The following is a 9,119-nucleotide window of genomic DNA, read 5'->3' on the forward strand; positions in this document are numbered from 1 at the left end:
ACTGCCTATCCTCTGCCCAAGAAAGCGAGCAGAACAATGCTCCAGTGGAAATTTTGGCAGAGTTCCCTTCGTTTTAACATTAAAAAAAAAAAAAAAAAACCATATGTATACGCCTCCTACATGATAACCATGTAGGATCTCACATGAGATTTAAGGCACAACTTGATGGAAGAAATGAAACGAACTTTGTCACTACAAGAGGTTGTGTGCTCTTGTGACGCTGTTAGCGACTGAAATACACTGGGTTTTTATAACCCCCGGCGTCGCTAATAGCGTCGCTATATGCGTCGCTATAGGCGTCGCTATAAGCGTCGCTATATATAGACGCTCATAGCGATGGTTATAGCGACGTTTACACAAAAGTCTATAGCGACGCTCATAGCGACGCTACTGAGCCATAAATAGCGATGGTTATAGCGACGCCCGAGAGAAATTTTTTTTGGTGACAGGGCATTGAATGCCCTGCCACCCATCAACCATATTGTACTTGATTCACTTTTTAAAAAAAGTGCAAGGGTAGATAATAGACCCAAAATAGTCAGCCACAAGACGCATTGTTTGGAAAATTGACAAGCGTAAAATTGACAATTGTACACATCATAGGCAAAATGAATTGATTGGAAAATATAATAATGACAATTGTACAACATCATAGGCATAAAGAATTGATTGGCAAAATGAACTGCGGTGACAAATGTAATAATATACATGGTTCAAAAAGACGTATAAAATCCGTCTCATGATACATAAGCTATGAGAAACCCTAAACTAATGTTATCTAGCTATGGCTAAATTGACGTCGTCTAGTCAGACGTCTCATCGCGTCCAAGCGGCATATCTATTGGATTCTGCAAAAAAAGACAATAAGACAGCTTTCACTAAGTATAAACATATAACGACATTTATAAAACAATACAAAAAATAGAAAAGAGTAAACCCTAATACTAACCATGCCGCTGCGAGAACTGAGAATGTCCATCAGGGCGTTTAAGCCCTTCTTGCCTGCGTACTCGCGCTCGTACGGTGTGGGATCAAGTCCTGTCATCGACCACTGTCAAAACATACAAAGATTTCATTATGTTAGAATTAAAAAACTCATAAACCCTAAACTATCGAACATAAAGAGAAATGCAAAAACACTTACAAAATCGGCCTCAAATGATGCCCATCCACCGCTCCCCAAGTGGTGCGAGCTCCCTGCCTCTACTCGCGCTCTGCATGGCTGCATCCTTTAGTTGCTTCCACTTGTCGGGATTCTCGCGCGCTGCTTTCTTCGCATTCTTCCAATCTTCTTTGGCCAGCTAATCTGGCCTGTTCCACCCATGCTTGATTGCTTTTTGCACTTTGGAACGCTTGTGTTTGCAGTATTCGCGCATTCGAATCTTCATCAGGTCTTCATTGAAGCGTTGATCCCGTGTTGGAATGGAAAACTCATCATGAAGTATGCTGATGACTCTGTCTTTTAAATCACTTGGTACTTCACTCCATTTGTTTAGTATGTAGCGTCTAAACAGCTGAGAGCAAATACCAGGCATGCGCGAGATCACCTTCTTGCCATCATCATCCATGATGATGCCGCCGCTGAAGTCGACGGAGTAAGGCAAGCCCTCTGGCCGGTGACGCGTGAACCTGGGTGTCCCGGCAGGGGTCTCTAGCGGCGTGTCGACGGATGTCAGGTGTCTCCATCGGCGTCTGGGCCCCGAAGCGAGGAGTGTCGAGTGGGGTGGCTCCTGGCGGAGTAGGTAGAGGTGTGTAGCTGCTAGGAACAGTCAGCCGCACAAAACCTGGCGTAGATGGCGATGTTGTGGCTGGTGTGGGTGCGGGCAAAGAAGGGGAGGGTAATACCTATATTTGTGGGTACAAGAAATCTACAGACCCATGTCTACATGATACTGCATGTAGTGGAAAAAACCCCTTTGCCTCTTCTCTAGCTGTAGCACTTCACAGCATCTTAACATCTTTTCACAGTAGATCTTTTCACTGTTCTTCTAGCTCTAAACCCTAAACCGTAAGTAATTCTTGCATGGACTCGATCTAACGTAAATAAGCGTAAATCTAAATAAACGTAAATCTAACTAAAAATAAACCTAAATCTAATTTAACGTAAGTCTACATCTAACCTAATCTTTAACGTCTTTTGGGATAGTTTCCTACGACGTTAAAACTCTCTTCTTCTTGTGTGTGTGTGTGTGTGTGTGTGTGTGTGGGTAAACCTAAATAAACCTAAGTCTAATCTAATATAACATAAATCTAAATCTAACGTAAATTATGTTATATTAAAAACAAATAACTAAACTAACAGGGATTATAAGAACCTTAAAACTGATTTAACACATAATTTTTCACATAACTCGGCAAGAGTTGGCATTCTGATCACTAAAGCTGTGAGAGTTAACTTTCGACGGTGACGCTGCCTCATCTCCATCCACATCTGACGACAGCAATTGGCCCTTTGGACCGTTCTTGCTCTTGTTACTAACTTTGAAGTTGCTGTTGAATGACTAGAGGTTGTCTAGATGGTCATTTTCGGGGATGTAGTGACTCTTGCCGCCCTGAAGATCCACCTTCTTCCCTATCTTTTGAAGACATATCACCAGTACTTTTGGATCGACGAAGCCCACCATGAGTGAAGGCAGCAATACCCTATATTTCATTGAGGGCTTTCTTCACCCGCTTCATGCAGGCATCGCAGTCTATGGAGACCTAAATCTAATCTAATATAACGTAAATCTAAATCTAGCGTAAATAAACGTAAATCTAACTAAAAATAAACCTAAATCTAATCTAATTTAACTTAAATAAACCTAAATCTAATTTAACGTAAGTCTACATCTAACCTAATCTTTAACGTCTTTTAGGATAGTTTCCTACGACGTTATAACTCTCTTCTTCTTGTGTGTGTGCGTGTGTGTGGATGTGTGTGCCAATAAAAAGGGATAAATGGTATAACCTTTCTATCACCCATGCCAAGTATGATAGATTGGTTATGCCATTTCCCTCTTGAATAATAGGTCTTGAGTTCAACTCCTCGTCGGCTAGATCTTTAGGTCTTTTAATTTTAATTAGTTTCCTACGACGTTAAATTAGTTTGTCTCTCTTTCTCTCTCAATGTGTGTGCGTTTTTTTGTTTATGCATGTTTTCTCTCTCTTTTCCTCTCTCAATGTGTGCGTTTTTTGTTTATGCATGTTCTCTCTCTCTTTTCCTCTCTCAATGTGTGCGTTTTTTGTTTATGCATGCTCTCTCTCTCTTTTCCTCTCTCAATGTGTGTGTGCATTTTTGTTTATGTTTGTACTCTTTCTCTCTCTTTCTCTCTCTCTCTCTCTCTCTCAAAAACACTATGTGTGTGTGTGTGTGTGTGTGTGTGTGTGAGAGAGAGAGAGAGAGAGAGAGAGAGAGAGAGAGAGGGAGAGAGAAAGAGGGGAAGGGAACATGAGAGTGAGGAGAGGGAAGGAGCATACCTGGCTCTCCTTCCTCTCCTTGTGTGTGTGTGTGTGTATGTGGAGAAGAAAGAGAGAGAGAGAGAGAGAGAGAGGGAGAGCGTTACCTGCTCCTTGCTTGAAGGCGCCGAAAAACTCAGATCTGAGATCTGAGTTTTTGGGCACTCTCTGTTATTTTTTTAGCCTAGCCGGCGTCGCTATGAGCGTCGCAAATTTACAAGTAAATTTGCGACGCTCATAGCGACGCCGGGATTTTTTTTTTTGAGCATCGCTGTGTGAGCGTCGCTAATATAAATAACCTCTTGTAGTGTGTGCAAAACCATAACTAAATTAAAACCATAACCATAACCATATTGATCGAAACCATAACGATAACCATAACCATAACCATAAACAAAACAATAACCATAACCATAACCATAAAGTTAAACATAACCATAAACAAAACAATAACCATAACCATGTCTATACAAGAACAATAACCATAACCATAAAAAAAACAATAACCATAACCATGTCTATACAAGAAAGAGACACAAAGATGTGTTTGTGTCTCACAAAACATATATAGAAATCCAGTGATGACTCCGTGTCACGACCTGCACATAAAAGGACAAGTCATAAAATTAGTATGATATTACTTCACATATACTTAATTAATTAAATCAACTCACACATATTAACGTCTCACCTCAATCGATCAGCGAGACTGTAAGGCCTCCCACTCTAGAGGCTCTCCTGCGGTAGCAAGATCATTCAATACTTCATAAATGCCTCTCTGATATCCATCTGTCTCCTCCTGGCGTGTCGGGGCTTGATGCATTGCAAGATTCTGTGTTTATGCAAAAACCAAAGTAATTAAGAATACACGATTCATCACGTTAAAAAAAATATCCCATAGCTAGGATTGGATTGGAAACTCACAAACTCATAGCGAAAGGTGTCGAAGCCTCTGCTGTCAAGATGAGATGTGCCCCTGGTCATCTGTTGTACCTCCGCGGTTTGACGCTGCTGCCTGATCCGCGTGTCCGCTATCTGCTCATCCTCCCTGATGTGCTGCCACGTCTCATGTGAGATGCACGAAGGCTTCGACGAGCCAGTCTTGAAAGCCCGATGAGCTGCATCTCGACGATGTTTCAGGATGTCCTGTGCAACACCCATGATCCACCTCCTCGGAAGCTCCTCTGAACCCGGAGTAGGCTGATACTCTCTCATGATGGTCTCCACTATATAATTGACTTTGCTACGATCCTGATCAGGCCAAGGCATCATAATGGTTTTCGCAAACTGTAGCTCTTCGAGCTGGTGAACCCGCTGTCTCATCTTAGTCCTGACTCTATCCATGTCAAAAGAACCATCTACCCGTACAGTATAGACACTAGGATTGTGTGGCCCCCAAGGTTTCCGAGGTGTGCTAAGAGGTGTGTCGAGAGGTGTGCCTAGGTAGGACGAGGGTCGTGAGCGAGGAGGGGTTGAAGAATCTGTGGACCCTCCTCCACAGCAACCACCACCTCCACCTGACGATCGTCGAGATCGGCGAGTGCGCCTGTGCTGCGAAGATGATGATGTACCCGCCTCTGCCGTACCCCTAGGTGTCGAAGTGGCTGTGATGGGAGACCTCGCAGGCATCGTACCCATAGGCGTCCCCCCTCCCCCCCACTGTCAAACGTGTTTCTTCTATTGTCAATTTGTTGTGTTCTGAAATGCTTTCCATGCGACCACAGTGCTATGTATGTATGATACCTCCAGTCACATCCAATAGCCAGCTCTTTCTCTTCTAGAGATATGGGTTCTTCGATCTGTCGAGATGAGCTGCTCTCACTGTCTTGTCCAGCCATGCCATTGTAGGCAATTCAGGTAGAGGAGCAAGACATTCTGGCAAGGGTAAGCCTCTAGTCGTTCGGCTTCGCCTGAAATCGTGTCGCTCCCTAATGCGTTGTCAAGAGTTTTTTTGAGCAAGGGATTGCTCATATGTACATACACATGCATGGTGCATCGAATAAAGGATTACCCAATTTCCATAGCCAGCGGGTTACGTGGGGCCCACGTGTGTACACAGGGAGGACAGGGTGTACATAGTGCATTGATTTTCACTATTATCAGTGCCAGTGTGTTTTTTCTACAATAAGAAGGAGTTGGTAGCGCGTAAAACTTCTCGAGGAAGCTATCCGCGGGCCGACGACATGAGGTAAGCAGGTGCGTTAGATGGCATCGGGTGGCGTCAGGAGGTCGAACGGGGTCAATACTTGTACGCGGAGAAGTATGGACACGACGTGGGTGTTTTCTTGTGATACTTATGCAGAAAGGTCATCATGAGGACCACTTTTTGGGGCCACTTCACGTGGTTGTAGGATGCATTATTTGGAAAAACTGAGTGCCAGGTGTGCGGATGATGCAAAAAGGTGACAACTATGCACTGCGAGGTTAGTTTTTTGGCCTGTTCGGGGTCCGTTTGAGGTCATCTAAAAGGCCACAGGTTCCCAACTAATAAAGCTAAGTGTGGGAACTAAAAAAACTGAGAGAAGACCAGAAAAAACGTGGAGAAGAGAGGAGGAACAGCCGCAGGTGTGTTTTTGGGGTTTTTGGAGCCTGTTTTGGCCGTAAACTGCTCATCCGAGGTCGGATTTGAGCACTTTGACATTGTAGAGTGGGGTTTTGGGCCGTTCCAGACGTGATGACGCTGTCCATTTTGCCAAATTCCTCACTCTTTTTCTGTTGTTTTGGATGTGTAAGTTTCTCCTATGAGCGAAGCTTCTGCTCTAATTTGTGATTGTATCCGGTATCTTTTACCCATATTGTGTGAGCTATTTGCCCCATTGGTGTTGGACTAAGCTCAATTGTATCTAAACATCAGAAATTCTCCTCTTTTGAGCTGAGTTTTTTGGGTGTGTGTGTGTGTGTGTGTGTGTGTGGAGTGGGCAAGTGGATAGTCTCTCTCCTCTCACTCCAGAGGTGTGTTCCCTGTCTCAGCCAGGTGTGTTGTGTAATCCGAGTGGTGCCCCGTAGTGTGTGTGTGTGTGTGTGTGTGTGTGTGTGTGTGTATCATTCCAAGAGTGTGTGTTGGGTCATTATAGAGGCGTTGTGTGTGTTTTCATCCCGCTCACATTCTTTTGGTGCCCCCACGGAGGATCTTCTTCGAGTACCTTCTGCTTCGAGATTCGGAGCTACAGGTTACAGTTTCCAGGTTACAGGGATAGGTACAAGTACAGATGATTCACACAGGTACAGGTAGCTGGAGTACAGTGATATACTAGCAGTGATGTCACTTGCAGTTGTTGTGGGTATGCATCACTTGGCACCTATTTGAGCGCATTGTCTGCTGGATTGTACGTTACTTGTGGAAGCTGCCATTGTACATATTTGTGGAGCCATACTTGGTTGTATTTGGCAGTCCCAGCCATTTCTGAGACTTGGTCTGGAAGATAGTCATTTCTGAGACTTGACTATACGCGATTTGCATTAGCCTTCGCGTGAGGTTTTCATTGAGCTGGGGGATTCTCAAATGTGGAGATCCTTTCGGTGATACAGGTAGCTGGAGCACCCTTTTCATGACCTCCCCATAGGCTATGTACTAGTGAGTCCTATTTGATACTCGGGTTCTATTGTTGACAGTTTATGCATACATATACAGTCTATATTTTGGGTTCCTACTGCTCTACTTCTGGGGAAACTCTGTCAAACTTTTTCCAAGTTATGATGGCTGGTTTTTTGGTCTTTTAAGCCATTTATGCTGTTAAGCTGCCAAAATTCTGGCAAAATCAGAGGATGAGTCAGGTGTGCCTTCTTGGGAGCTGTATGGTTGGCTTTAATGGATGATCAAAATGGCCCTCAATTCACTCCTTTTCATTTAACTCAAAGAATCCAGATAAATGTTCATGTGTCCAGGAAGATTTTTTTCCAGCAACGCATAGTCTTTATGTTCGGGCCAAGAAGATTACGAGAGATCCTGGAATATCCTTTGCCTCTTGTCATTCCGATGATTAACTATGAAAACTCATTTGATGTGCATGTGTTTGTCCTTATCTAAAGTAGAGCTCCATTGAAGTTTCTAGGGATTGGGTCAGTAAAATTTTTTGGGTTCTTGCACCTGTGTTCAAAGGGGTTCTCAAAGCATAGCAACTTGGGTAGCCATGGCTTTCTCTTATCCGGAGTTTCATGGAAGAAGTAATGAAGATGTGGAAGACTTTTTGGAAAATATGGAGGTTGCCTGTATTAGCAACCAGATTCATGACCCGGCGCAGATGTTACGTCTTCTCCAAATCTATTTGAAGAGTGATGCACGAGTTTGGTCCAAAACATTTGAAGAGGAGTTGCATGCAGCGGATCCACCTGTAAGATTGAGTTGGCACAATCTAAGGCATGGGTTGGAAGTGGAGTTTGTGAAGATAGAAGATCCTGACAAAGTGTGGCAATAAGTACAGGCTTTAGTGCAAAAGGAAGGTGAGCCAGTAGATGCATACATACGTAAGTTCTCATTGGCATGGGAGCGGATGTGCAAGGCCTTAACACCACAAGTACCCCCACCTGACATGATGAAGAAGGACAGGTTCTTGGCTGGTCTTTGAGAGAATATACGTTGGAGAGTGGAGCTAAAGAAGCGTAGGACATATGAAGATGCACTAGAGGTAGCAAGGAACAAAGAGTGGAAGTTGAGGAAAATGAGCCCGTTAGGGGTGGAGTCTTTGCCCATGAGGTCTGAATTTCAACCTCTAGAGTCTTTAGAAGGTCGCATGTGAGGGGTTCATCATGAACCAGTGGTTCCTGTTACTACTTAGGTTATGCCAGCAGTGGTCACTATAACAGTGCAAGATGATGGGCTAAGGCAAGACATGAGGCAAATGGTAGATTTGATGAAGAATCTCAGCCTAAACATGCTAGGTCAAGTGGGAAATAATCGAGGTCGAGGGAGGTTTGCAAATCATCCAGGAGGTGAAGAAATGCCTAGGAATGTTGTTGGACAAAGCAATGGTAGGTTTTGGAGGCAGATGCCCACATGTTATAATTGTGGAGAGTTGGGTCACATCAGCCCGCAATGTGATAAGCCACCAAGGATGGGGAGAGACATGTATCCATTGCCAAGAGAGGTGCTAACTAGGTCAAATGATTATGGCATCGAAATTAAGGGAGATGAAGGAACCAGTGGATTAACCCAAGAGGAAAAGGGAAAGACAAAAGTGCTAAGTGTAGTCACCTTGGAGAAGGCATCAAAGCTAGAGGATACATTAGTGATGCCTATTGGAAAGAGGACCATAGAGGATAAGGAAGAAAGAAGTGCCCCAGGTCCTAGTAAGAAGAAAGGAAAGAGCCATGAAGGCGAGGATGTCAAGGCCATAAGGAAAAGGAGAGCTCGTCAAAAGTTTCATGTTTCAGATTTTCCACTAGGGGATGGGCAATTAAGCTATGACTTGAAGGAGGATCTAACAAGGAGGAAGGCACATGTTACTTTTGGGCAGCTTATAGAGATGGTGCCTAAGCTAAAGCGACAGTGGAAGAGGATGGTTAACCCAATGGAGAAAGAGCCAGAGAGAGGTTCAGTAAAGGTGTTGGCAATGGATGAGCTACCAGACATTTGTCCAATAGTAGATGTGTGGCATAAAAAGAAAAATTTGGGACAAGGTTATGTGGATGGCGGATCCCAAATATGCGTCATAACACACTCATGCATTGAGAAGATGGGTCTC

The sequence above is a fragment of the Adiantum capillus-veneris genome, chromosome 9, assembly GCF_014529385.1.
Source record: "Adiantum capillus-veneris isolate H3 chromosome 9, ASM1452938v2, whole genome shotgun sequence".
Classification (NCBI taxonomy): Eukaryota; Viridiplantae; Streptophyta; class Polypodiopsida; order Polypodiales; family Pteridaceae; genus Adiantum; species Adiantum capillus-veneris.